The following is a 25,762-nucleotide window of genomic DNA, read 5'->3' as shown; positions in this document are numbered from 1 at the left end:
CCCCCGTTCGTTAAAGTCGAAAAACAAAATAAAGGTGAACGCGCAGTTTGTGTGTGATTATAAAATGGTCATTCCTTGATTTCGCTCCGCGTTTGTGCACAACGATAGTTAAGCGCCCCCCTCCTCCTTCTCCCTCTCTTGGAAAATATCAGTGCATTTCGCATCTAGTTGGTCGAGTAATCCTACCTTGCCTGAGACGAACGTCTCTAGGATTTGCGAAGCTGCACTGGGTTTTTTTCATTCCCGCACGAGCTATTACATTGCTTCCGGACTTGGCAGACGATTTATTTTTCCGTGGTTTCATTCACTCTCCTTGGTCCATGCTATCAGGCGGGAGTGAGCACGTATTTAACAACCCACAGACCTGCAATATACTTAACATGTTCGCATGGCCTCTATTCCTATAAAAGGCACAAGTTATTGTCAGGTATTAGGTAATCACCTCCCCGAATGATATTTTTCTACGACGTATACATTCAAAACAACGCCGAGTTCATTGTCCGCACTGCAAAACGAAACCAACCTCTCACTGTGCCAATATCAGGTCTAAACGACGCGTCGATAATATTCACTAGCGCCTGGGATATTCGGAGGTGACAGTGGTGATATGCCGCTGCCGTGGCCGACGCCTGTAAGAGCGGCGAAGAAGCGCGCAGTACGCGCGCGTCCCCGGTTAGCTCTTGTTGGCATTTGAGCACTCTAATCAGGACGCAGCTGTTTTTTGAACTGCCCTAAACGTACTATTTGTTTAGATACATCACCATAACAAGATGTTTAGGGCACGGAAAGGAAAAAGAAGCGAAAGAGAACCAAAACACTGCATGAGCCCCTATCAGCTGCGCAGCGGACATCCCGTAAGCGCCGCGGAGAAGTGGCGGCAGGCGGCGCAGCGATCGCGAAGCTCGAGGCGTATAATGAACTAACGGGCCACGACTGTCACAATATGCACTAAGGCAATGGCATTACGTTTCAGATATAGCGAACGGTTGTGAAAGTGCAGCTCGGGTAAAGTGAATGGCCTCCCGCATCGCCTGACCGCGCCAGGCAGTCCCCGTTACCACTTTGATCACCTTTCCATGCACACAGTATGATACGTATTGCGCGAATCCCCCTTTCACGACGGAACTGACAGCAGCAATAAAAAAAGTAAACAAAAAAACAAGTTACCACCACGAATCTCTGGTCGCCCCTCTCTAATTCTGCCGCCGTGCGCAGGGTGCGGTGTGGGGAGAGGGGATATGAGGGGGCACGTGAAATAGGGCAGATGATAGGCAAGAAGTACAGAAACTTGGCCTTAGAATGGTGCCAACATCTGCGAAGCAGGCATCACGTCTCCCCTCTTCCAGCCAGGCCATGGCAGAATGATTTCAAACAACCGCTCAATGAGCTACGGCCTCTGTGGTTTCGGCATTCTCTGTTCATCTTCGCTCACCAGCTTTTCTACAGTACGGCCAGGAGGGAAAGGGGATAGAAAAAAAATTTGGCTGACAATTACGATACTCCCTAAAGCAAAATTTGTGCGCAGGGGAAACTGCCGTTTTCCGGGTAACGGCGCATACCTGCTGCATCTCACAAAGTGATCGTTGCATCAGTGAGTGCACGGAGACATGTGACATACTCTGGCATTGTCTTGTAGCAAGTTCCCGCAGAAGACGATGTCTCGCACCTTCCGCCATACTTTCATCCTCCGCTTTGCTGCTCGCCCTATCTTGAGTGGCCTCTCTGTTCTCTCGTAGTGCTTTGGTTGCCAGAGAGAATATCTCTTGCTGTCTCAGCATACCGCCCTCCCCCTCACACTTTTGCCGCACTGCTCACTCTATCTCCGGTGTCCTCTTCGTTCGCTTGGTTACGAGGGACGGCGGCGGCATGAAACCACAGCAGCGGGCGCTTAATTGCTGCGTGCTAAAAGGGTCCGAATTGACAACATGAAACCAGAGCGCCAAATGTTCCATGCTGTTCAATCATCACTGCGTCATTTTTGGCGTCAGCATGGAAAGTGTGCCATTACCTGTTACTACCAAAGTAAACCGTCCACACTCTCTTGGAGCTTTAAACCATGCCGGCCAGCTCACGATCCCAGCTGATATTTGATGGCAGCTTTTTAGAGGCGGTGTGGGTGATGCATCAGAGCACAATTTTTATCCACTTCATGAGCCATTTCCCCGCACGTGTGACTGTTCGGCCCTGTAGTTCCATTCTGGCAAGTGAGTGGTGAGGTTGCCTGCGTAGCTTATTCAGTGCTGAAGCCATGCTGTGCAGGCGATGTCCGTGGCGGCGTCAGTGCGCCCACTGTGTGAGCGTTACGTTTTCACTTGCAAAAAATGCTTATCGCACTTATCACGAACTCCGGATATAGGGAACAAATACAGCGTGACAGTCAAGTTTGTTATAAATGGGCTCGTTCCTCCAAAGCGAATGGGGAAAAAAAATGAATTTGCCAAGGCTGAACTTTCTTTCTGCCCCAGAAGATCTTCCCAACCATATTTGTGCACTCAAGTTGTCGAAATGTCACGTATCTAGTTAGACTTATCAAAAACAAGCGCCCAAAGAAGCGGGCATGTAAATTTTCTCCGGCAACTGTAAACATGACCCGCTGTCCAAAGAACAAGAAGTGACCTTCTGCCTACTATAAACAAACACGTTCCCACACATTACAGCACTACACACCGTTCACCCCACACTCTATACCCCCCTGTGCAATTACTGCAGCCAACGCGCTACTCTGTATAATATGGTCTCGGAGTTCCAGAATAACCCAGGCTTGAAACCAATACCGGTCCTACCCACGAGCAGTAAGACAATGGACTAGATATGCGTTGCTCAGAAACGAGCCGGATCTTTTGAGCCGCTCTTTTTGAAGGGCGGGTGAGCCACGGCTCAGTAAAAGTGAGCGGCGGTTCTTTTGGAGAGAGGGTGCCCCTTCTCGCCCGCTCAATGATCCGTGTCGAATGGGGCGAGCCACAGCAGAACCCAACATGGAGAAAGAAGAGCCAATTGAGCCAAAGAGCCGGGTCAAATGAGCCAGCTAATTTGGTGCGAGTTTCACGCCATCTATTATCAGCGCGAGAAAGCAACTTCCCTGCCGGGCCAGGTGAATCTAATTTTCCAAATTCCTCCAGCACCTCCTGTCATGTGAGCAGACAGTCCGAGTCAAGAGAGCTGAATTTTTCGAGCTGTTCTTCAGATCTTCTGACCCGCTCTTTTCGAGAGCTGCTTTCTCAGAGCCGGATCTCCCGAGCCGTTTTTTGGGAACGGCGGTTGAGAGACCGCGGCGGCGGTGGCAGTGAATGACAGATCGCGAGGCCGCAATGGCAGCAGTGAACGAACTGCGTCTGCATTTTGAAAGTAATAAGAAAATGAACTCCTGTGACTTATATGATTCACCACAGTTACATTTGTGCGCTCAGCTGTTGTCCGAATCAGGAACCAGCCGGATCTTCTGAGCTGCTCAGCTCACCGGCGGTTCTCGGATCTCGACAGTTCTTTGGCAGTGCGGCTCTCCCAAAAAAACGCCGCTCTACAGCTGCTTGCTCGATCAGAGAACCATTCTGAACCAAGTGGCTGTGGACAAATCATTTCGGCACGTCCTGGTAGAGTTAGTAGAGGCGTATCGGCCGACCCAGCCGGGTCTTGTGTGCTACTTTCGCGTCATCTATTATCGGTGCCAAGAAGCGGACCCGTCTCGCTTCGAATGAACTGAGCAAAGGGTTGTTCATAAACCGCAATTTACATTTCATATATTAAGATTAGATTCTAGTAGCGTGCTTCCAGAATCATTTGTTCCGGCATCACAGCTCACAAGTAGACAGCGTGTTTGTGAGCTAATAAAGTTGACAAAAAGTTTACATTTTTTTTCTTTACATATCGACCGCGAGTGATCTTGAAATACCACAGACACATAAAAACTTTTGTAAGGATGGTGAAGCCAACTCTTTTCTGTACAAGTACACCGGATGCTGTGACAAAAGACAGGTTTCCATAACAAGAAAAAGTTCCCGCACTTAAATTAGGCAACGGTTTAGATTATGGTAAACACAGGTTAATTAACCGCTGAGCCGTTCAAATGAACCGGTTCACTTCAGTGAACGGAGCCGTCCCAAGCCGCTCACTGAAGTGAGCCGTTTTGCCTATCTCTAGAATTAACTTGCCAGCTCTGACCTGAATAGGCAGCTATGGCTGACCGAAAGGGCAAAGACGGCAGGTAGAACCAACGGACTCCTGGACAAGGACACCACCCATCAACAAACTCTTCAGTCGAACAAAGATTTTCCTCCTCCTCCTCCTAAGTGTAAAAAATTGCCACCAAAAGCGCAGTATTCGCAATATGTGCCCCTGCCCATCCTGCTTTCGTTTATGCGGCTTGCATAATCGCGGTGGGAAATTTTGCGCACATAGGGAATCCAAAAATGAGTAAAAATTGTCTCCATGCAGCGTGCGCACCATTCCCCGCCGCAAATTTTAATCATCTAGCCATCTTTCGGTGTATTCAACAATCGCCTCTTTTATTGAAAAAATACAGGAGGCGATGCATGGCTTCTTCACTCAACAACTCTAGGGAAAACACGTCTCAGCGCTAGCGATTCGGCACAACAGCAACCAGAAGTATACGTATTGACAGGAGTTAATTGACTGCCCTGGCAAAATCGCACGAGTTAGTTTCAAGAAATTCTACCAAGTTAACGTCTTGCGCGGACCATTGCGCTTTGCTCGCCGGTAGCTAATACCACTGCCCCTCCTGCGTCGAAACCGACGCTACATGGCAAAGTAAAAGGCCGAGTTTTAAGAAATTACAGAAAACAACACGTTGTTGACATGTAGTCGCACAAGCCCAAAAAACACTCAATACCGCATTTCCTCTATTCCTAGCAGCCCTCTTCTGCGCACCTTTCCTGAATTTTGCGAAAACGAAGTGTAAAAAAGTCATCCTCGAGTCCCCATGGCTCGCGAAAATGCGGGTAGTTGCAAATAGATAAAACTGAGTTTCAATGCAACGCGAGACGTTGCATGCGGACTGGGGTTCCCGAAGACGAAGTGGAGCTACATGCTTACCTTGTTCATTGCGGACGAACCACTGAGGCCGGGCAGACTGCGAAGCTCCGACAAACTCGATCAATGCGGCATTAACACAACACAGGTGCAGCACCCGTTCGAACAAAAGCTAAAACCGAAAAAAGAAACAAACATAGGTGAGACCGGCGCCACGTTTCAGTTCACGCTAGATTCATCCACTGGACAAATCCATCACTAAACATACATCGCACGCCAGCCGGACCGGCCCGTACGGATGAACAACATGCCGTGTGGATAGCGAGCAGCAAACAGGTTTCTGGAACCACGAATTCCTCGAAAGAAACAAATAAAGTGGAAATACGGATTAGAACAAAGTTTGGGGCACGGTGCAACACATTGAGGAAAGAAAAGCTGCCGCGTCGTGGAGAGGGGAGCGAAACATGGGAGCGAATTATCGCACTTGATCTCACCCCCAGTGCCCCCCAGTGCTCTCTGCGCATGCGCCCCGTTGCTACAGCAACGGAGGCGCGTCGTCTGCTTCCTGGCCACGCGCGCCGCGGCGCCGAACTCAAACGGAAGGGCGCGGCACACCACTCGTGAAACGCGCCGTCGGCAGCGAGAAGTATTGCCGCCGCATATCAGACCACAGTTAAATAACTTCGAACGTGCAGCACCAGGCACTTGGCTCATTTTGCTCAGCCTAGCGACGAGCAGCTGATCTAACGATTCGTGTCGAATTTCGATATGCGCAGGCTAATCGGCGTTAGCGTAGGCACACATCGCGATGGTCGCTTGATACCATTAGTGTCACTAAGTGACACTAAATACCATGACCCCTTTGGTACGATTGACGCCCTTGTGTCGCTCGCATCAGAAACCGACTCCACCACGCAAGCGCGATATTGTTTATGGAAATGATCTACTTTGACGTATTCTGATTTCTGCTTCCTGCTTTGTTGGTTTTGTTGGTTTTTGTTGCCCCTCCTGTCTGAGGCTAAATAGCGGCCTGCTGTACAAATGAATAAATAAATAAACCCGAATGAAAAATGCAAACGTTATTTTTTTTCTTTTTTTCTTTCCTTCGGCAGGAAAAAATGCTTCCGGGAAGCGAAATAATTTCTAATAAACAGTAGTGTTGCACCAAAATTTGTGACAGATAAAAGTGCAAAGAGCAAAGCACGGTCCATATTCATTACATGTGACAAATAAAAAAAACTTGGCAAGATACGCTTCATCACCCGGAATTGTTTTTCGGCGCCTCCATCAACACCACCAAGAAGCATGCGGCACTTATTAACACGAACGCTCTCAAGCAGACGCGTCCACACACCGCACAGCCCGCGTTTACGTCGTAAATCCGAAGTTGCCAACAGCCCCGCAGTCATAAAAATAATATACGTGCAGTACATGTACATAAAATAGTGAGGGGTTTTAGAGATTTCTTTTCGGCTCACGCACTCATCGACAGAGCTGGATTATGCTAATCAATGACAAAATGCTTGAATGACAAAGGATGGCTGGTGACAAATGATGGCCAGGATTTATGAACTATCCATTTATTTTAAAAAATGTATTTCCACAAGCCTGCGATGTGGTGTCTGATAGTGTGTTTCAATGATCAGAAGTAATGCAATTGATAATTACCTAATTTCATTTTTAGGGCGAAGCTCCTCTTGCTCGGGCCCTGTCCCGGCCGTACACGGCACATTGTACACGGCACATTTATGATCATTGTGGCAAGATCCCCCTGGGGATTGGCCAACCAAAGATTGGCCGAAGAGGTCATAACGTTCCAGAGTTACTCAGTATATATCCAGTAACTCTGATAACGTTCAACGCGTACGTAGCTACCCAACAAGGAGGAGAGGAAGAAGAAGAGGTTGTCGTTCGTCGCCTGCGAGCTCAAAACTCTTGCTCGGGATTGGCCAATCAAAGATTTGCCGAAGAGGTCAAAACGTTCAACGCGTTCGTTGCTACACAACAAGGAGGAGAGGAAGAAGAAGAGGTTGTCGTTCGTCGCCTGCGAGCTGAAGACACGTACCGGAGGTACGCAACACAAGACGCTCTTCAGAAGGTGATGGCCAAAGTGGATAAAATGTCAAACAAGCCCTACATAATCACCACCATAGCCTCCTTTATACTTTCTGTGCCTGCGACGTCGCTGGGAGAACAATAGGAGGGCTCCGTCGCTCGAGTTGCGGAGAGTGGCCGCTTACTTTGGTGGGGGCGCCACTTACGTAGAGTGCCGGAGCCGTCGGCGCGCCGATGGCGAGCGCGCAAAAGTGCCGGCGTGCACTCGCTAACGCACCGTTATAGAGCTCTCTTGCTTGCAGGTTGCGTGCTTTCAAACAAAATCTCTACTGGTGGAAATACAAGAGGAGGTACAGCCCTTATTCAAAGGGTTCAAGTGGTGCCAAACGTAAGAGTAATATTTAATGAACACTTGCGCACACATGAACACTTAATGAACACCAACATTATGCGTAGCAGCACGACGCCTTCACAGACTGCGGTGGGCACTGTGCGGAGTTGGCTTACGATTACCACGACCCAAAAAAGTACTATAAAAGAAGGAAAATAAAATGCTTAAGTGCATATAAACGTGCTATTGCAAACAGCATCGCATTTTTTTTGTTGGAGAAGCCCGTGATGGATGTCGTAACGCACGTCTTTTTTTTTTCTCTCGAGCGTGCGGCATGCTAAATGAAACAAATGAAACAGGCAGGAAAGCATGTTAAGTTGAAATGGGGTGCAACCCAGTGGGCAGAAAACAAGACCAGGCAACTGATTGATTGATTGTAGGGTTGAACGCGCCGACGCAACGCAGGCAATGAGACACGATGAGGCGCGCTGTAGTGGAGGGCTCCGGATTAATTTTGACCACCTGGGGATCTTTAACCTGCGCCGAATCTCGTACACACGGGCGTTTTTTGCTTTTCGCCTCCATCAGAAAAGCTGCCGGGAATCGAACCCGCGACATCGTGCTAAGCAGCGCGAAAGACCAGGCAATTAACTCATTCAGTGGAAACCAAAAAGCACTCAAACATTTTATTCTCAAGAACAAAAGACAACAAATAAAGGCTGCTTTTTAAAGCTTTACAGACTTTCTGCAAAAAGGCTTTTTTGAAAATGATTTATACACGTCATTTTTGTCGGTGGCTGCACAGGTATAGTTCACAAGTAATGGCCTGATAAATTTCAAGCAGATCAGCTATGCCAGCTCCTTGTGGTGCAGCTGTTCACTGTGGGGGCAGCTGAGGAGGCCAGAATCAACTACGGCAAGTATAGTCGCTTCCTGAAGTGTCCTCAATGGCTTCTTCAGCTTCGGCTCCTCTTTCAGGGCAGTTTCTATTGTCACGAAGCCAAGGACGACGCAGTTGTCTTGCAGGAGAAACAAGTTTATTGGAGCGAACTTGTGCTCCCCTAACAACTCAAAAGAATACAGAGGCGGCGAAGCAGCGGTCAACAAAGTGACTTGCGTCAGCGAGCGTCGCAGAATCGAATGCTCCGGCGTCCGCACTGCAGGCTTTTTATCTTTTGGCGCGCGTGGTTCTCGAAACGTCGATTCGCATCGAGAACATAGTAGATCCAAGAAGATTATTCTGGGCTGTTCACGTTAGATCGGAATGCTCTCCCTATCACAACAGATAACACATGCGGCACAGAAAGAAAGAATGGAACACGCGCTTCCCTTGGCGCAGAGATAACACAGACCGGCGCAGCCGGGCGGTAAAAGCAAAACACAAATAAACAAACCCAATGTATGGTTCGCGGCATTACCCCCCCCTCTAAGAGTGCATCGACCCGATGCTAACATAAGCGACAGTCCGAACAAATGAAAATAAAAGTTCGTCATCGTCCGTAGAAAGGTTTTAAGCGAACCACGTGGACGACTTCAGGCCGCGTGCGTCGTCGTGATGTGCCGGAGTCACCATCGGGGATCACTTCGTAGGTAAGTTGGCCAACACGTCGTAGAATCTGGTAGGGTCCGAAATACCGTCGCAGGAGCTTCTCACTGAGTCCGCGTCGTCGGATGGGAGTCCAAACCCACACACGATCCCCTGGTTGGTACTCGGCGTCTCGGCGTCGGGGGTTGTAGCGGCCCGCATCCACCAGCTGCTGGTCCGTTATACGAACTCGAGCGAGCTGGCGGGCCTCCTCCGCACGTTGAAGATATCCGTGGACGTCGGCGTTGAGGTCGTCGTCTTCCACGTGCGGAAGCATGGCGTCGAGCATCGTAGTCGGCCTTCTACCGTAGACAAGCTCGAACGGCGTCAGCTGTGTCGTCTCCTGGATAGCCGTGTTGTACGCAAACGTGACATACGGGAGCACTTCGTCCCAAGTCTTATGTTCAACGTCAACGTACATTGACAGCATATCTGCGATTGTCTTGTTCAGACGTTCGGTTAGTCCGTTCGTTTGGGGGTGGTACGCCGTCGTTCTTCGGTGATCCGTGTTGCTGTAGCGTAATACTCCTTGCATCAGCTCCGCAGTAAATGCCGTTCCGCGGTCTGTGATTAGGACTTCCGGGGCTCCATGTCGCAGCACAACTTGGCTTATAAAGAACTTCGCCACTTCTTGTGCAGTCCCCCTCGGAAGAGCGGCGGTCTCTGCGTAGCGCGTCATGTAGTCTGTCGCTACGACAATCCACTTGTTCTGTGATCGTGACGTAGGGAACGGGCCTAAAAGGTCCATTCCAATCTGTTGAAATGGTCTCGATGGGACGGCGATCGGTTGCAGAAGTCCGGCGGGTCTTGTCGGCGGCGTTTTTCGTCGCTGGCAGTCACGGCAGCTCCGGACGTAGTGGGTGACGTCAGAGGTAAGGCCGGGCCAGTAGTACCTCGCCTTGATTTTTCCAATAGTGCGGGCTGTGCCCAGATGTCCGGAAGACGGGTCGTCGTGGCACGCTTCCAAAATTTCGTCACGAAGGTCCGAGGGGATGACGAGAAGGTAATTCGCTCTTGTTCCGGGGCTGAAATTCTTCTTCACAAGGACGGAGTTTCTCAGGCTGAATGCTGGTAAACTGCGTTTGAAGGTCCTAGGAACGGCAACGTTGCATCCCTCGAGGTACTCGATTATGACGCGTAAGTCGGGGTCGGCACGCTGCTGGGCGGCTAGGTCTCTCTCCGTCACGATCCCGAAGAACGCGCTGTCTTCATCAGAGTCTTGTGGTGGTGGGTCGACGGGGGCGCGGGACAGGCAGTCGGCGTCGGAGTGTTTCCTGCCGGATTTATAAACGACTGTAACGTCGAACTCCTGCAGGCGCAAGCTCCACCGCCCAAGACGGCCAGAGGGGTCCTTCAAATTGGCGAGCCAACACAGCGCATGGTGGTCTGTTACAACCCTGAATGGCCTTCCATACACGTATGGGCGAAACTTTGAAATCGCCCATATAATAGCCAGGCACTCTTTCTCAGAGGCAGAATAGTTTTTCTCCTCCTTCGACAGACCACGGCTAGCATAGGCGATTACCCTTTCGCAGCCGCTTTGCTTTTGGACAAGGACGGCACCCAAGCCTATATCACTGGCGTCCGTATGCATTTCCGTTTCGGCATTTCCGTCGAAATGAGCGAGCACGGGCGGGCTTTGCAGGCGTTTTTGCAGCTCGCCGAATGCTTTTTCTTGGTCGTTTTCCCAGCTGAAAGGGGTGCTATCTTTCGTCAAGCGCGTGAGTGGCTCTGCAATGCGTGCGAAGTTTGCGACGAAGCGCCGGTAGTATGCGCACAGCCCGAGAAATCTCCGCACGCCCTTCTTGTCTTTTGGCCTTGGGAAGTTCGCAATGGCTGAAGTTTTTGCCGGGTCAGGTAGGACTCCCGCGGCGTTGACGACGTGGCCCAAGAACTTGAGTTCCCCGTATGCGAAACGGCACTTTTCAGGCTTCAGCGTCAACCCCGACGTACGAATGGCCTCGAGTACAGACTCCAACCTTGCAAGGTGTTCGTCGAAAGTCCGGGCGAATACCACTACGTCGTCGAGGTATACGAGGCAGGTGTGCCACTTAAGGCCAGCTAGCACAGTGTCCATGACTCTTTGAAACGTTGCTGGTGCTGTGCACAGCCCAAACGGCATCACCTTGAACTCGTATAGGCCGTCTGGGGTTATAAATGCAGTCTTCTCTCGGTCTCTCTCGTCCACTTCAATTTGCCAGTAGCCGGTCTTCAGGTCCATCGATGAGAAGTACTTCGCGTGGCAGAGGTGGTCGAGGGCGTCGTCGATTCGGGGGAGGGGGTACACGTCCTTTTTCGTGATTTTGTTCAGTCGCCGGTAGTCAACGCAAAACCTTAATGTGCCGTCTTTTTTCTTTACGAGTACGACGGGCGCAGCCCAGGGGCTTTTCGATGGCTGTATAATGTCATCGCTCAGCATGTCGTCGACTTGAGTCCGGATGGCTTCCCGTTCGTGTGAAGAGACGCGGTACGGTGACTGTCGGGTAGGTCGGGCTCCATCTTCGGTTATTATTCGGTGCTTCGCTAGAGGGGTCTGACGTAGTTTTGCGCTCGACGAAAAACATTCGCTATAGCGACGCAGCAAAGCCAATAATTTTTTCCGTTGTTCTTGCGGTAGCGCCGGATTCACGTCGAATGGCTGCGGGAGCTTGAATGTTTCTACGGGTGTGCGTTCAAAGTCGGCGACTGCGATCACATCACTTGGTTCTTGCGTTTCTTCGAGGAACGCAATTGCAGCTCCCTTGTTTAAATGCTGGTACTCTTCGGTGAAATTAGTGACCAAAACGTGAGATTGGCGTTGCTTAAAGTGCGCAATGCCTCTTGCGACGGAGACACCGCGGTCGAGAAGCAACCTTCGATCACTCTCTACGATAGCGTCGATGTCAGAAGCAGCATCCTCACAGTAGACGGCGATCATCAAGCTTGCGCGGGGTGGCAGGGTGATGTGATCGTCGGCGATCCTGACAGCAGCACGGTGATCGGGGTTCGGCTGCGGCGTCGTGGAGTGATTGGAGGAAAATGTTATCGACTTGGTCTGCAGATCAATTATTGCGCCGTTGTCCGTCAAAAAGTCCATTCCGAGAATCACGTCGCGGGAGCAGTTAGGCAGAACGACGAACGCCGCAGGGTACGTTGTGCCGTCTATGGTGACGCGCGATGTGCACGTTCCACTTGGCGTCACGAGGTGGCCTCCTGCTGTGCGTATGTGCGGACCGTCCCATCTGGTCATAACTTTCTTCAGTTTAGACGCAAATGGTCCGCTCATTACCGAATAGTCAGCTCCCGTGTCTACGAGGGCGACTACGTCAAAGCCGTCGATGGACACCTTGACGTCAGATGCAGTCGTCCTCGAGTTGCGGGTTCGTCGGGGCGTCGTATCTCTGCTTGTACGTGTTGATGCTCGGGCACTGTGCATCGTCGTTGTCGTCGTCTTCTCAACGGACGTCTTGGTCAGGTCGGGTACGCGTCGCGCCGTGTAGCTGTCGTCGTGTTCAGGAGTCTCGTTAGGGCTAGGTCGGGTCGTCGGGATGAGGGCATGTCGTGAATGATGGTCTTCAGCGAGTCGCTGCGTCGTTGGAGGGTTATCATTTTTCCGCCGTTGTGCAACTTTACCTCCCGAAGTTGCTGCTTTTAGTTTCCCCCGCGTGGGCTGGGGGACCTTCTACGTGAGAAGTCAGCAGTGCTGCGGCGGTTTGGTGACTGAGACGGGTAGGGCGACGGTGAACGGTTGAAGCGGGCTGGTCCTCGGTTGGTGTTGGAGAGGTATTCTTCGATCTCAGCAGGGCGCTGACCGTATCGGGGGCGTGGGGCGTCGACGGAGAACCCTCGCAAACCGAGCCTCTTGTAGGGACAGCGACGGTAGATGTGGTCGGCCTCTCCGCAGTGGTAGCACAGCGGGCGATTATCGGGCGTTCGCCACACGTCGGTCTTCCTTGGCGTCTGGTATTGGTCTACAGGGCGTCGGGCGGGCGGCGTTGGACGGCGGTATGGCTCAGCCTCTTGACGACGGGTTGGAGCAGGGCGGGGTTGACGAACAGCCGAGGAGTAGGTCATGGCTTGTGGTTCGCGGGGTGCTTCCGGCGGCGTAGAAGTTCCCAGTGCGTTTTGGACTTCTTCTCGGATTACGTCGGTCAGGGAAGCCACTTGAGGTTGCGGCGTCGTTGGAAAAAGCTTCCGGAGCTCCTCCCTGACCACTGCTCGGATGGTCTCTCGCAATGTATCGGAGCTTCCATTTGCAGCACCGATGGTCTCCGAGAACAGCGCGTTGACAGGGCGGTCGTACTGCCTCGTTCGAATTTCTAGCGTCTTCTCCATCGCGGCCGCCTCAGACGCGAATTCGGCCACTGTCTTCGGAGGGTTACGGACTAGACAAGCAAAAAGCTCTTGCTTCACTCCTCGCATTAGAAACCTGAGCTTCTTTTCCTCGGTCATTTCAGGGTCCGCACGACGAAAAAGTCGCTTCATCTCTTCAACGAATATCACGACTCCTTCGTTGGGGTGCTGCGTTCGAGTTTCAAGCAAAAGCGCAGCTCGCTCTTTTCTCACCACGGTAGTGAAGGTCTTAAGGAACTCCCTCTTGAATTGAGTCCAGTCGGTCAAAGAGCTCTCATGGTTCTCGAACCAAGTTCGAGCAGCATCTTCTAAGTAAAAGAAGACATGCCGGAAAGTTTCTTCGTCGTCCCACCTGTTGAAGATGCGGACGCGCTCCAACTTCTCCAACCATTCTTCTGGGTCTTCTTCGGGGGCTCCTCGGAACGATGGCGGTTCTCGGGGCTGCTGCAGGATGATTGGCGACGTTGTTTCTTGCACCATGGTGTTGGTTGCAGCGTTCCTTCTCTTGGGCCCTTCTGGCAGAAGACCGAACTCGGGCGGTAAATCTTGCAGGCGGGGGCTGGCTCTTGTTGGACTGGCTTGGCGGCTTTTCGAGGTTGTAGTGGGCATGAAGGGTGCGTACCCCGCACCTCCACCAGATGTCACGAAGCCAAGGACGACGCAGTTGTCTTGCAGGAGAAACAAGTTTATTGGAGCGAACTTGTGCTCCCCTAACTGTCGTGTTGTCGGGGGTTTTACCGAAGACACCTAGAGCGAGAACTGTTAACACGCACGTTTATTCACGGTAGCCATGTTTCTTCCACTGCCTGCTCGGCTGTTCCCCGACCCAGCATTCCCGCTCTGGTACGTGGCGCCCTCTCTCGAGAGAGTGCCGTGATGGTTGTATCGACACGACACCTTCCCCTTTTGAAAGACAAGTCCTCGACTTGGTCACAGGTTCAGGCGTGGCGGTGGTCTAATGGCTCGACCACTGCGGGTGGTGTGGTTGGCTGCTTCTGTGTAGCCATTCTGTGCTTGGACCGGAGGTGGAAGTTCTGGTATCGCTTGCAGATGTGCTTTTGTGCGACGGACACTTCCTTTGGCCGTCTGCACGATGTAAGATCTCGGTGCATTGGAGGCTTCAACAACGGTTCCGTGTTGTTGGCTCCCTTGTCTAATCTGGACAACTGTACCTGGCTTTAGCGGTGGCCTGTCTTTCACTCTACGCCGCTTGTTGTAGTGTGTGGCTTCGCGCTTACGAATGACTTCGTTGTTTTGCCGGTACTGATGCTGATATTCCCAGTTCGGCTGAAGGGATCCAGGAAGAGTGGGGACATTCGTTTTGAGCTTGCGGCCCATCAGAAGCTCGGCTGGCGAGTAACCCTCTGGACCTGGTGTGGCTCTGTGAGCAAGAAGGCCTTCCGCTACGTCCGTAGATTTCCGGAGGATGTTCTTGGCAGTCTGGACAGCTCTCTCAGCTTCGCCATTGCTTTGTGCGTAATGCGGGCTGGAGGTCACGTGTTTTACTCCCCACCTGCTTGTGAATTGGAGAAACTCAAGTGAGCTGAACTGTGGACCATTGTCAGACCTCAAGATGTCCGGAATGCCATAACGAGCAAACAGATCGCCAAAGAAGTGGACGACATGTTTGGTTTGTGTTCCGCTAAGCTCTTCCAGTTCGAAAAACTTTGAGTAGTAGTCGACAGCCACTATGTAGTTCCTCCCTTCATGGTAGAACAAATCTGCGCCCACCGATTGCCATGGTCGTTCTGGAAGTGGTGTCTGAAGCAAGTGTTCTGGTGCCACTGGACGGTGCGCCGTGCAGGTTGGGCATCTGCCCACGTACGTTTCAACGTCCTGGCTGATTCCTGGCCACCACGAAGACTCTCGTGCCCTTGCTCGGCATCTCACAACGCCTTGGTGTCCCGTGTGAAGTCGCTGCAGAACTTCTGTGTGCAAAGAGGGGGGGAAGACTATCCTTGTGCCCCGAAGTAGAAGTCCCTGTACGACTGACAGTTCATCGGCGACACTAGCATACTTGCGCACCTCAGGAGACAGCGTTTCTGTTTTGGGCCACTTGGTGGTACAGTAGTGCATGACCAGTGACGTAGTTGCATCTTTTTGCAGTTCGGCTCTTGTCCTGTTCAACATCTCAGTCGATGCTGGTAGCTGCTCAACTGTGAGAAGTTCGTACTCTTCTATGACCGATGCGAGGTGTTTGCCGGAGCACTGTAGTGGCTTGCGCGACAACACATCAGCTGTGTGCATGTCTTTTCCTGGTATGTGTGAAATTGTGAAGTCGTACTCCAGCACACGCATGCGGAGGCGCTGCAGACGTGGTGTCATCTCGTCAATGCGTTTTGTTGAAAACAAAGGCACCAAGGGCTTGTGATCAGTCTCTATGCTGAACTGCAGACCGAGCACGTACATCCTAAAGCGCTCACACGCCCACGTTGTGGCTAGTGCTTCCTTTTCCACCTGGGCGTACTTTTGCTCAGTCGGCGTCATTGCCCTGGAAGCGTATGCCACTGGCTGTCGCTTGCCCTCGTCATTTGTTTGGAGAAGAACTGCCCCTAAGCCATACGAGGAGGCGTCTGCTGATATCGTCAGAGGTCTTTGTGGATCATAGTAGCACAACACTGGTGTCGTCGTCAGATCCTCCTTGATCTGGTCGAAAGCTTCCTGTTGAGGGTGGTGCCAACACCAAGCAGCTTCATTGAGCAACAGCTCTCGGAGTGGCCTGGTCTTGTCGGCAAGTCCCGGGAGAAATTTTGCCAGCTGGTTTACCATGCCCAGGAACGACCTGAGTTCAGTTGTGTTCTCTGGCGGTGGCATCCTTCTAATGGCTTCAGTTTTCTCCGGGTCAACAGCGATGCCGTTTTCGTCAAGGATGTGCCCCAGGAACTTGACTCTTCGTTTGCTGAATTCACACTTTTGTGGATTGAGAGTCATTCCTGCATCCTTAAACCGCCGAAGCACTGCTGTGAGGTTTGCGTCGTGCTCAGCTTGGTCTCTCCAAAAAACTACGACGTCGTCCTGGTGGCACGCTATTCCGGGGAGTCCCTCAAGGATGCGCAGCATCTCTCTCTGAAAGAACTCTGGGGCTGTTGCAATGCCAAAGGGAAGACGCAGGAATTGGAATCTGCCAAACGGTGTGATGAATGTGGTCAAGTCCTGGGACTCTGGTGCGAGGGGTGTCTGCCAGTATCCAGAATTTGCATCAAGCTTGCTGAAAACTTTAGCATTTGCCAGCTTTGCCAGGTTTTCTTCAACTGTAGGCATGATGACCCTTTCCCGGATCAGTTGCTGGTTCAACTCGGTGTAGTCAATGCAGATCCTGATCTCTCCATTCTGTTTCAACGCAATGACCATAGGCGCACACCATGGTGTCGCATGGTAAACCTGCCGGATCACTCCAAGATACTGCATTCTCTGTAGTTCTTGTTCGACTTTAGGCTGGAGTGGGACTGCTACTCGTCGAGGCGTTGTCACTGCGTAAGGCGTAGCATTTGCTTTGAGTGTTACCTTGTAGACAGTTTTCATTTGGCCAAGTCCTGTGAAGAGTTGGCAGAACTCTGGCCTCGCCTCGGGAAACGATGCTCTGCGTGCTGAGCTTTGTTTGCCAGCCTCAACTGCGTCCAGGTGTGACAATACGTCAAGAGCACGTATGGCTGGACGTCCTAACAGTGCTGTCTGCAAGCCTTCCACTACAAAAATCTGTTGCTGAACACACTTGCCTTCCCACGAGATTGTTGCATTGAACATTCCTTTCGTGTTGATGGGTGTCCTGCCAGGCCCAAAGAGTCTTTTATCTGGAGTTTTCAGTGCTTCCATGTGGCTGCCGTCGTACTGTGAAGCAGGGATTACACTCACATCTGCTCCTGTGTCGACTTTGAAGTGGACAGGACAACTGTTCACGAGTGCAGCGATGAACCAAGGTTCCAGGGTGTCTGCCTTGCTGACTTCTCCAAGGAACACTTCCTCTGTGTTTGCTGCCCCTTTTCTCCTGGTGATGGGTGCCCTTGCTCTTTGCCCTGCCGGTTGCTGACTTCCCGACAAGCACACTGTTGCAAAGTGACCAGTTTTCCCACAGTTGTTACACAGCTTTCCGAAGGCTGGACACTGCCTCTTGAAATGCTGTTCTGTACTGCCGCACCACTTGCACAATTTTCTGCTCGTAGTGTGGAGAGTTGGAGGCTTGCCTTGTTTCCGCAGCACTCTTCCGTGGTTCCGGCGTTCGCTTGACCGTCCAAGTTCTTCGATCGCAGCACCGTGCTCTGTTCTGTCTCGTAGCTCGCTCTGTTGCTTTTTGACGATTTCAGAGTTCCGTGCGATTTTCGTAGCAGACTGAAGCGTGAGATTGGGATCTAGCTGCAGCTTTTCGCTTAGTCCAAGGTCTAAAAGTCCCACAACCAACCGGTCGCGAATGAGGTCGTCTTTCAGTGAACCGTATTCACACGTCTCGGCGAGTTTGTGTAGGTCTGTGATGAACGCTTCGACTGACTCGTTCGCTTCCTGCTTTCGACGGTTGAACTTCGCCCTCTCGAAGATTACGTTCGTGCAGGGTATAAAGTGTCCTTCGAACTTGCTTTTCACTGTTGCGTAGTCCGCGAGGTCGGCGTCTGTCAGGCTTAGTGACGCCAGTACGTCTTCGGCTTCCTTCCCCATCGCGTATACGAACGTGTTCACCTGTGTTTCCGCGTCACGGAGGTGAAGTCCTGACACAACGCGATAACGTTCCCACCTTGCGATCCAACGTTTCCAATCGTTTGGGTCCCGGAAGTCCAACTTCTCTGGCAGTTCGACGGCGAACGGGTTGAAAAAGTTCGCGCCATTGTGCGGGCGCACTGCCGCTGCCTGTTGAGCGTCGTTGTCTCTTCCGTCCGGCATGTTGGTCGTTTCGTGGCACTCACGAGATGCTAGGCGACTTCTTATCCCACCGCTGCCACCATGTCGTGTTGTCGGGGGTTTTACCGAAGACACCTAGAGCGAGAACTGTTAACACGCACGTTTATTCACGGTAGCCATGTTTCTTCCACTGCCTGCTCGGCTGTTCCCCGACCCAGCATTCCCGCTCTGGTACGTGGCGCCCTCTCTCGAGAGAGTGCCGTGATGGTTGTATCGACACGACACTAACAACTCAAAAGAATACAGAGGCGGCGAAGCAGCGGTCAACAAAGTGACTTGCGTCAGCGAGCGTCGCAGAATCGAATGCCCCGGCGTCCGCACTGCAGGCTTTTTATCTTTTGGCGCGCGTGGTTCTCGAAACGTCGATTCGCATCGAGAACATAGTAGATCCAAGAAGATTATTCTGGGCTGTTCACGTTAGATCGGAATGCTCTCCCTATCACAACAGATAACACATGCGGCACAGAAAGAAAGAATGGAACACGCGCTTCCCTTGGCGCAGAGATAACACAGACCGGCGCAGCCGGGCGGTAAAAGCAAAACACAAATAAACAAACCCAATGTATGGTTCGCGGCACTATGAACAGGCGCAGGACATGTCCAAGACATAGACGAGCTTATCAGAAGGGTACAGCAGTCCGTCTCTGTCTTGGTTCCGTGTTAATTGCTGGAGTGGCTGATCGGACAGTGGCTCCGTAGTCAGCAAACAGCAGCTGTCGCACATCACATGTGTGACAGCAGCTGTTCGCTGACAGCTGCCTAACGAACATCTAACTGGTCATTGGAACGCAGTGATCTGCGCAAAGTGCCGAACAGAGATTCTATGGGATCACTACTGGACTTCCTGGTGATGACAGGACTTCCACATCCCTCCGGCGTCCGAAACGAAAGAACCGTGCACTAAAGGGTGCAGGTACTCAACATTGCACGTGGAGGAGAAGCAATGTGCGATTCTCCAAGAAAAGAACTCGTTGCGGGAGCAGCACGCCAGCCCGCTCGGAGCGGCTAGTGCGGGAACAGAGATCGGCGGCGCGTGGCCTCCGCGATTTGCTGCCGGCGGCGCGCCGTTGCTCCGGCCGTCCCATTCGGCGCGGAAGCAAGGGGAGCGGTGTAATTTTGGTAACTCAGACACACGCCGCGAGGCGGCGCCGTTAGCCTAAGGTTACATTTTAACCCGCAGAAATCTGGAGTCATGGTGTTCAACGAGGAAGCTCATACAGCACCAATAAGAATTCAACAGGAAGCCATACCATTAGTAAATAAGTACAAATACTTGGGGATCTGGCTTAATGAGGGAAAAGGCTACCTGAATGCCCATGAAGAACACCTCAAACTGAAAGGGAGACGAAATGCAGCAGTAATGAAACATAGAGCACTTTGGGGATACAATAAGTACGAGGTAGTGCGAGGCATCTGGAAAGGGGTAATGGTGCCGGCGCTCACGTTCTCTAATGTCGTATTATGCCTAAAGTCCGATATCCTGTCGGGACTGGAAGCTAACCAAAAGGCAGTCGGCAGATTAGCACTGGGAGCTCACAGTAAGACTACAAATGAGGCGGTACAAGGCGATATGGGTTGGGCTTCATTTGAGGCGAGGGAAGCGCAAAGTAAGATACGTTTTGAGGAGCGGCTTAGACATTTAGATGAGAAGAACTGGGCAGCCAGAGTGCACAGGTACATGTACCTTAAAAGTGTGGACACCCAATGGCGAAAGAGGACGCGAAAGTTGGCAACTAAATATACCTTGACCGCGGCAAATAAACAAGGGGGGGCAGTTAAAAAGCAAGTGAAGGAAACAGAGACGCTCATGTGGAAAGAGAGGATGGAAAAGAAGGGATCGCTGGGAATCTACAAAGCAAGCAAAAAAGAGATCCGGAAAGAGAACTTTTATGACAACAATAAAGGTAGTGCGTTGCTCTTTGAGGCGCGGGCCGGCTGCTTGAGAACTCGAACTTACATGAGCAAATATTCGTCCCAGGATGAGACATGTGTTGTATGTGGCAGGGATAAAGAAACAATCGACCACATAGTAATAGGATGCGAAAAGATTCAGCCGGATAGAATTGGGGGGAAAGTCCTACTTCCTGAGGCACTGGGCTTCGCAATTGATGGAAGCATTAACTGGTCAGCAGTAGGTATTACTAAGCAGCGGCTAGAGTATTGGTGGAAAAAAAGCAGGGAAGTCGATAAAATGACATCCCAGCCAGGGGTAGCGGCAGGGCAGAATTAAAAAGAAATCCGAGTTGAGGGACTAAATTTAAATTCAAACTACTAAGATAGGCTAGATGGCGCACGCCGTCACCCCGATTCAAAGGGGAGGCCTTTAATCATCATCATCATCATCATCATGAAGCTAGGCTCGTCTGGCCGGCGCTGCCTGCGCTTTGAGTTGTAAATCAGCCTTCGTTGTCGCGTCTTTAGGATAGAAAACTCTCAATATGTGGTCTATGTATTTTGGCTCAATCCTACAAGTACAAAGTTGTTTAACGTACGTTGTTTAACACCCACGATTGCCTTTGCACGCAGCTTCAGTGGTCGTTTGCTTGAAAGGCGAATGCCATAGCCCAGGGTTCTGTCATCTCGGGCAGAGTGAATGCCAGCGTGCTGAATTCTTTTTTCGCTGTTACAGCATTTTCGTGCGATATCGCTGCGCGAAAATATGCTGTTTTTGCCTTTTAAGTTGTTTCGAACGCTCTAGGTATCCGTTGTGTGTGTGTGTGTGTGTGTGTGTGTGTGTGTGTGCGTGTGCGTGTGTGTGCGTGCGTGTGTGTGCGCGCGTGTGTGTGTGTGCGTGCGCGTGTGTGTGTGCGTGTGTGTGCGCGTGTGTGTGTGTGCGCGCGTGTGTGTGTGTGCGTGTGTGCGCGCGTCATAGTGTGTGTGTGTGTTTGCGAGTGCACGTGCGCGAAAACAGCGCAATACCGATAAGCTCTCGTGTATTGTTTATAGGCAGGCGACTACGATAGTCAAATAATCTGTTAGGCTTCCACGGGTACGAATCAACCATTTTTTTGCGTTTTATTTAATATGCTTAGGGGTTTCAAGTGCCTACTGCAATCTCGCTACCAAATTATTTGCCGTGAGTGAAAAAGTCATGGTATTCCGCGATGCCTTTTATATCGCTATCGACTCTACATATGTATATTTTCGAAAGACTGTTTCTGAATTTCTAGATTTGCTGGGGTAATATATTCTGCACATGATTTGTTGGCATGACATATTAAGGGCATTATTTTTTTCGGTGAGCAGTTAAGCTGATCACTGATATCTGTATGCACAACATCGGCTGTAAGTAAGTTGTTCGGGATATTAGTGAATAAACACATCAAGAGGAGAACTATACCGATCGTAATTCGGGTAAATATTTTTATTACATTACTTAGACCACGCCCATGTATGGTAGACTGGAAGTCTCTCTGTATGTCATGCATGCCAATAAACGGCACCAGCACGTTTAATCTGCCTATTGCGGAAGAACTACCGATAGCCATTTGGACAGTATACACTTCAGATGATGAAGTATACGACGTCTCTGTTAATAGTATCGCGGTAAAAGTTACGCCAAACGTTTCACGTAGTGTTGCCATGTCATCTAGTTTATCTGTCAAAGACCACGCATTTAAAGGAGAAAAAAGGAAACGACATTGGGGGTGTTTTCGTGTTTACTAATGGTTGGATTTCTGTCGGTTGAATTCCAATAATTTGGTTCTTGCTCGGAACGCACGGAATATGCGTTCCGTGCGTTCCAAACAACATGTACGAGATTTTCAGAAATAAAACCGGAAACCGTGTTGTGTTTTGGAACCATGCGTGACTACAAAAAAGAATACTGCTGTGCAATGAATCCCCTTATGCATCACTCCGGGCATAGTCTACGTCGAAAATTCAAAGGCACCAGTAACTACCCTAATGGCACCAGCAACTACTTCTAACTTTCTCCTGCACTGGTGTGCGGTAACGTTTTAATTATTAAACGTCGCACACAGGCTGCGAAGGCCGAGTTTTCGTCGTCTGCGCCCGCCCGCGCCAGGGAAAGCGACCTTAGGCTACGCGCGCCGCGGTGCGGCGGAAAACGGCGAAACGGCCCCTTCGGAATTACGCTCTCTCCGGGCGATTGGGACGGCCGGAGCAACGGCGCGCCGCCGGCAGCCGATCGCGGAGGCCGTGGGCGGCGGCAGCGGGGCAGCGGCGGCGCGGCGCCATGATGATGATGATGATGATTATTATGGGGCTTCTCCCTTTGGAACGGGCGGACATGAAATGCCCTAGCCTAATGCATACATCAAGCGTACCAGCACTCAAAATAGAACACAAAATAGAACACAGAACACAACATAAAACAAGGTACATAAGGAGAGTAAAGGAACAACATAGATAAAATGTCCTATGCGCATAGTGATATATATATATATATATATACATACCTACACACATGCATGTGTTACATACCCCTCTACAAACGCACACTTCTCAATAACTATTAAATCCAAAACCACAAAAGTCGAAGGGCGCACGAGCAGCCAGTACGCTGTAGTCACCTATCACTCAACACGACAGTCAACGGCACAACACGCACACTCTCGAAGGTAGTCTCGCCGGCGGGTCTCCTTGAACCAGCGCAGTCAACGGCACACCACTCACAATCCCGACGCCATGTCAGTCTCGCCGGCGGGTCTCCTTAAACCACCGCTGGAGCCTTTCCTTTGTCACCTGCAGCGCAGCGTTGCGACCGGCGGCGGCACCTGCAGCGACGAACCCCAGCGCCTCTGGCAGACTCACGCCATCTGGGTGCTTCGGCTGCAGCGAGTCACATAGAAGCACGATGTGTTCAATTGACTCCTCTGCTTCACCACACACTCTGCACCTCGCGGCTTGAACGTCAGGGGATGACTCGTAGCGGCGCCGATACGTTAATGTCCGCAGCGCGCCCGCGCGGGCCTCGAAGAGCAACCCGCCGTCCGTGCTGTCGTGGAACATAGCCTCCCTGCATATCGCCGTCTTGTTGTCGCGGTACAACTGCAGGGTGCTTTTTTCGCCCATAACCAGTCTCCATTCGGCGGTCTCTGACTCCCGTACCCGCTTCTGAACTGCCCTGGCATGTTGCTGTTCAGCGGGTTCCTGGGTAGGACGCTCGAAGAAGCCGAATTTCCGCCGAAGCACGTGGAGGCGGGCGCCCCATTGCGTGCGGATTCCAGTAAAGTGGTGGTACCGGTACACACGGCGAGCCCAGCGTGTGTCCTCCATGCGCCGAAGCCGTTCCTCGTAGGCGATCTTGCTTCGGGCTTCCCGGGCCTCGAACGACGACCAGCCCATATCGCCTTGAATGGCCTCTTTAGCCACGCAGCCATGGCAACCCAGCGCCACGCGTCCCACTTCGCTTTGGCAACGTTCCAGCCATGCGCGAGTTGTGTGAGGCAAGCAGACCACTGCGTTGGCAAACGTAAGGCACGGCACATGGACGGCTTTCCACAGCTCGCGCACCATCATGTACCGGCTGCATCCCCATAAACAGCGCTTGCGCAGGATGCGACACGCTCGCTGCGCCGACTGCTGCACGTGGGCTGCATGTGCCGAGTACCGATCCTGTCCCGCGCTGAAGGTAACGCCAAGGTACCGGTACGACTCTTCTTGAGGCACTAGGTCTCCACTGGGGAGCGTGACATGGACGCCACCGTCGGGGCCAGAGAAGCGGAGGACGGCCGACTTCTTCGTATTGAAGCATAGGCCTAGCTCTCCGAGCTGCGCCGCCGCCACAGTGACCAGCCCCTGCAAAGTAGCGGCGTCATCAGCCAGGAGAACCAGGTCGTCCGCAAACACTAATCCCGGCAGTGTCCACGTCTCCGGCAATCCTTCCGCAGTGAACCGCAGTGTGAAGCCCAGTTTCGAAGCCAGAATGGCGTGCTCTATCTTGGCTGCGTATAGCATAAACAAGATGGGAGATAGAGGGCACCCTTGCTTCAGGCCCCTGCGGACAGGAACTGGGTCCGTCACCCTCCCTCCAAAGGAAGCCACCATGGTGTTGCCTTCGTACAGGCGGTGCAGCAGCTCAACCCACACAGGCGCCATGCCAATGTCCGCTAAGTGCCGCAGCAGGCCATCGTGTGGTACATTGTCATATGCTTTGGAGACGTCCAAAAAACATGCCACTAGGCCACGATCCTGCTTCCGAGAAATGTCCACACACTGAGTCAGCACGTATATGTTGTCCTCGAGGCGCCTACGGGGGCGAAAACCATTCTGGAGCTCCGTAAGGTGCCCGCTTGCTTCGGCCCATGCCGACACCCAGCCTTTCACTACCTTAGCGAACACCCTGTACAGGACGCTGGTCACAGTGAGTGGTCTGTGGTCCTTCAGTAGGCTGGGGTTGCCGCCGTTCTTGAGCAGTAGACACACTCTTCCTCTCAGCCAGTCCTCTGGGATGTTGTCGCCGTAGATGATGCCCGTGAAGATTATGGCGAGGTGCTCCCGAGCTATTGTGCCCAGGTGTTTGATGAGTCCCACCGGGATGCCATCGAGCCCCTGTGCCGTGTGTGCTCCGAGTTGGGAAATGACACGGTCGAGGGCCCGGCGAGTCACCTCCCACTCATGGTCCGTCTCGCAACCGTCCCCGCTGGCTTCAATGATAGGCCTCCGTCCTCTCGCGCCCTCCGCTAGTGGATCCTGGGAAGAATTGTAGATGCCTCGGATGTGCTCAGTGAGGTGCCGCTCGACGTCGGCAATGACCTCCCCTGTAGTCTCCTCCCTAAGTGTAGGTTCTGGAGCCCTGCGGTCCAGAGACCCCACATATTTCCAAAACCTACATGCTCCTTCCCGGCCAGCCGTCGTGAGGTCCTGCAGCTGTCGGTGGTCATGTTCCGCAATTTTTTGCTGTACCACTTTCTGCACATGTCGCTTCTGGAGCAGGTAATTCTCCCAGGCTTGCTGACGCTCCTCAGTGCTGCCAGCTTTTACAGCTTGACGATGAAGCCGGTTAGCATTCCGTCGCGCGTCAAGAGCTGTTTTTACTTCTCTGTCCCACCAGCTTTTCCGCGGATAGCCACGGCGTGCATTGGCGCGGACTTCATGAGTGTTCATGATGCCTCTTAGGGCAGAAACATACTCTTCGTACGTTGCACGCTCATTGTGTATGTCACTCTGTTCGAAGCGCTCGGCAATTGCAGCGAATGCTGTGACCGGAACGTATCTGTGTGCTGGCCGATGGTTCATCGTGGGTCTCCGGAACACTGATGAAGAGAAGGATATTTTGACTCTGTTGTGATCACTGCCCACACTGTGGTCACCGCTTTCATCAATGTGCACCTTGGTGATATGGGTAGCCAACTTTCCAGATACGAGTGCGTAATCGATGCAAGACCGGCTGTTACGCACGCACCATGTGAAGTCACCCTCGCAGTCAACGCGCATGTTGGCAATCTCCAGTGAGAACTCTTGCGCCAGCTTGAGCACGAGGTCCCCGTTGAAGTCTTGATACCCATCAATGGACTGGAGGTGTCCGTTGAAATCACCCATGACTACCACTTCACTGTCCGTTGACCAACGCTTTATATCCTCGGCCACGCACCGCATGACTGCCTGGTTCCCATCATGCT

General features: G+C 51.9%; 1 protein-coding gene across 7 annotated transcripts in view; it reads right to left on the bottom strand.

The window, feature by feature from the left end:
• LOC144162364 (uncharacterized) overlaps positions 1-5,476 on the bottom strand; it is a 44,308-nt gene extending 38,832 nt beyond the window's left edge. For 5 of the 7 annotated variants that reach the window (XR_013320657.1, XM_077692864.1, XM_077692862.1 and 2 more), the window contains exons 1-2: positions 5,255-5,476; positions 5,050-5,158 (exon numbers count right to left, since the gene is read on the bottom strand). The gene's annotated coding sequence lies outside the window, so the exon portion shown is untranslated. Of the gene's footprint in view, positions 1-4,158; positions 4,280-5,049; positions 5,159-5,254 lie in introns of those variants that run through there. The other 2 variants (XM_077692867.1, XM_077692866.1) reach the window with 2 other exon arrangements.
• Between the last annotated feature and the right edge of the window lie 20,286 nt (positions 5,477-25,762).

The sequence above is a fragment of the Haemaphysalis longicornis genome, unplaced genomic scaffold (genome assembly GCF_048455015.1).
Source record: "Haemaphysalis longicornis isolate Haplotype H1 unplaced genomic scaffold, Haemaphysalis longicornis Haplotype H1 scaffold_12, whole genome shotgun sequence".
Lineage (NCBI taxonomy): Eukaryota > Metazoa > Arthropoda > Arachnida > Ixodida > Ixodidae > Haemaphysalis > Haemaphysalis longicornis.
The sequence above is the reverse complement of the archived record's forward strand: the minus strand, read 5'-3'. Positions and strand labels throughout refer to the sequence as shown.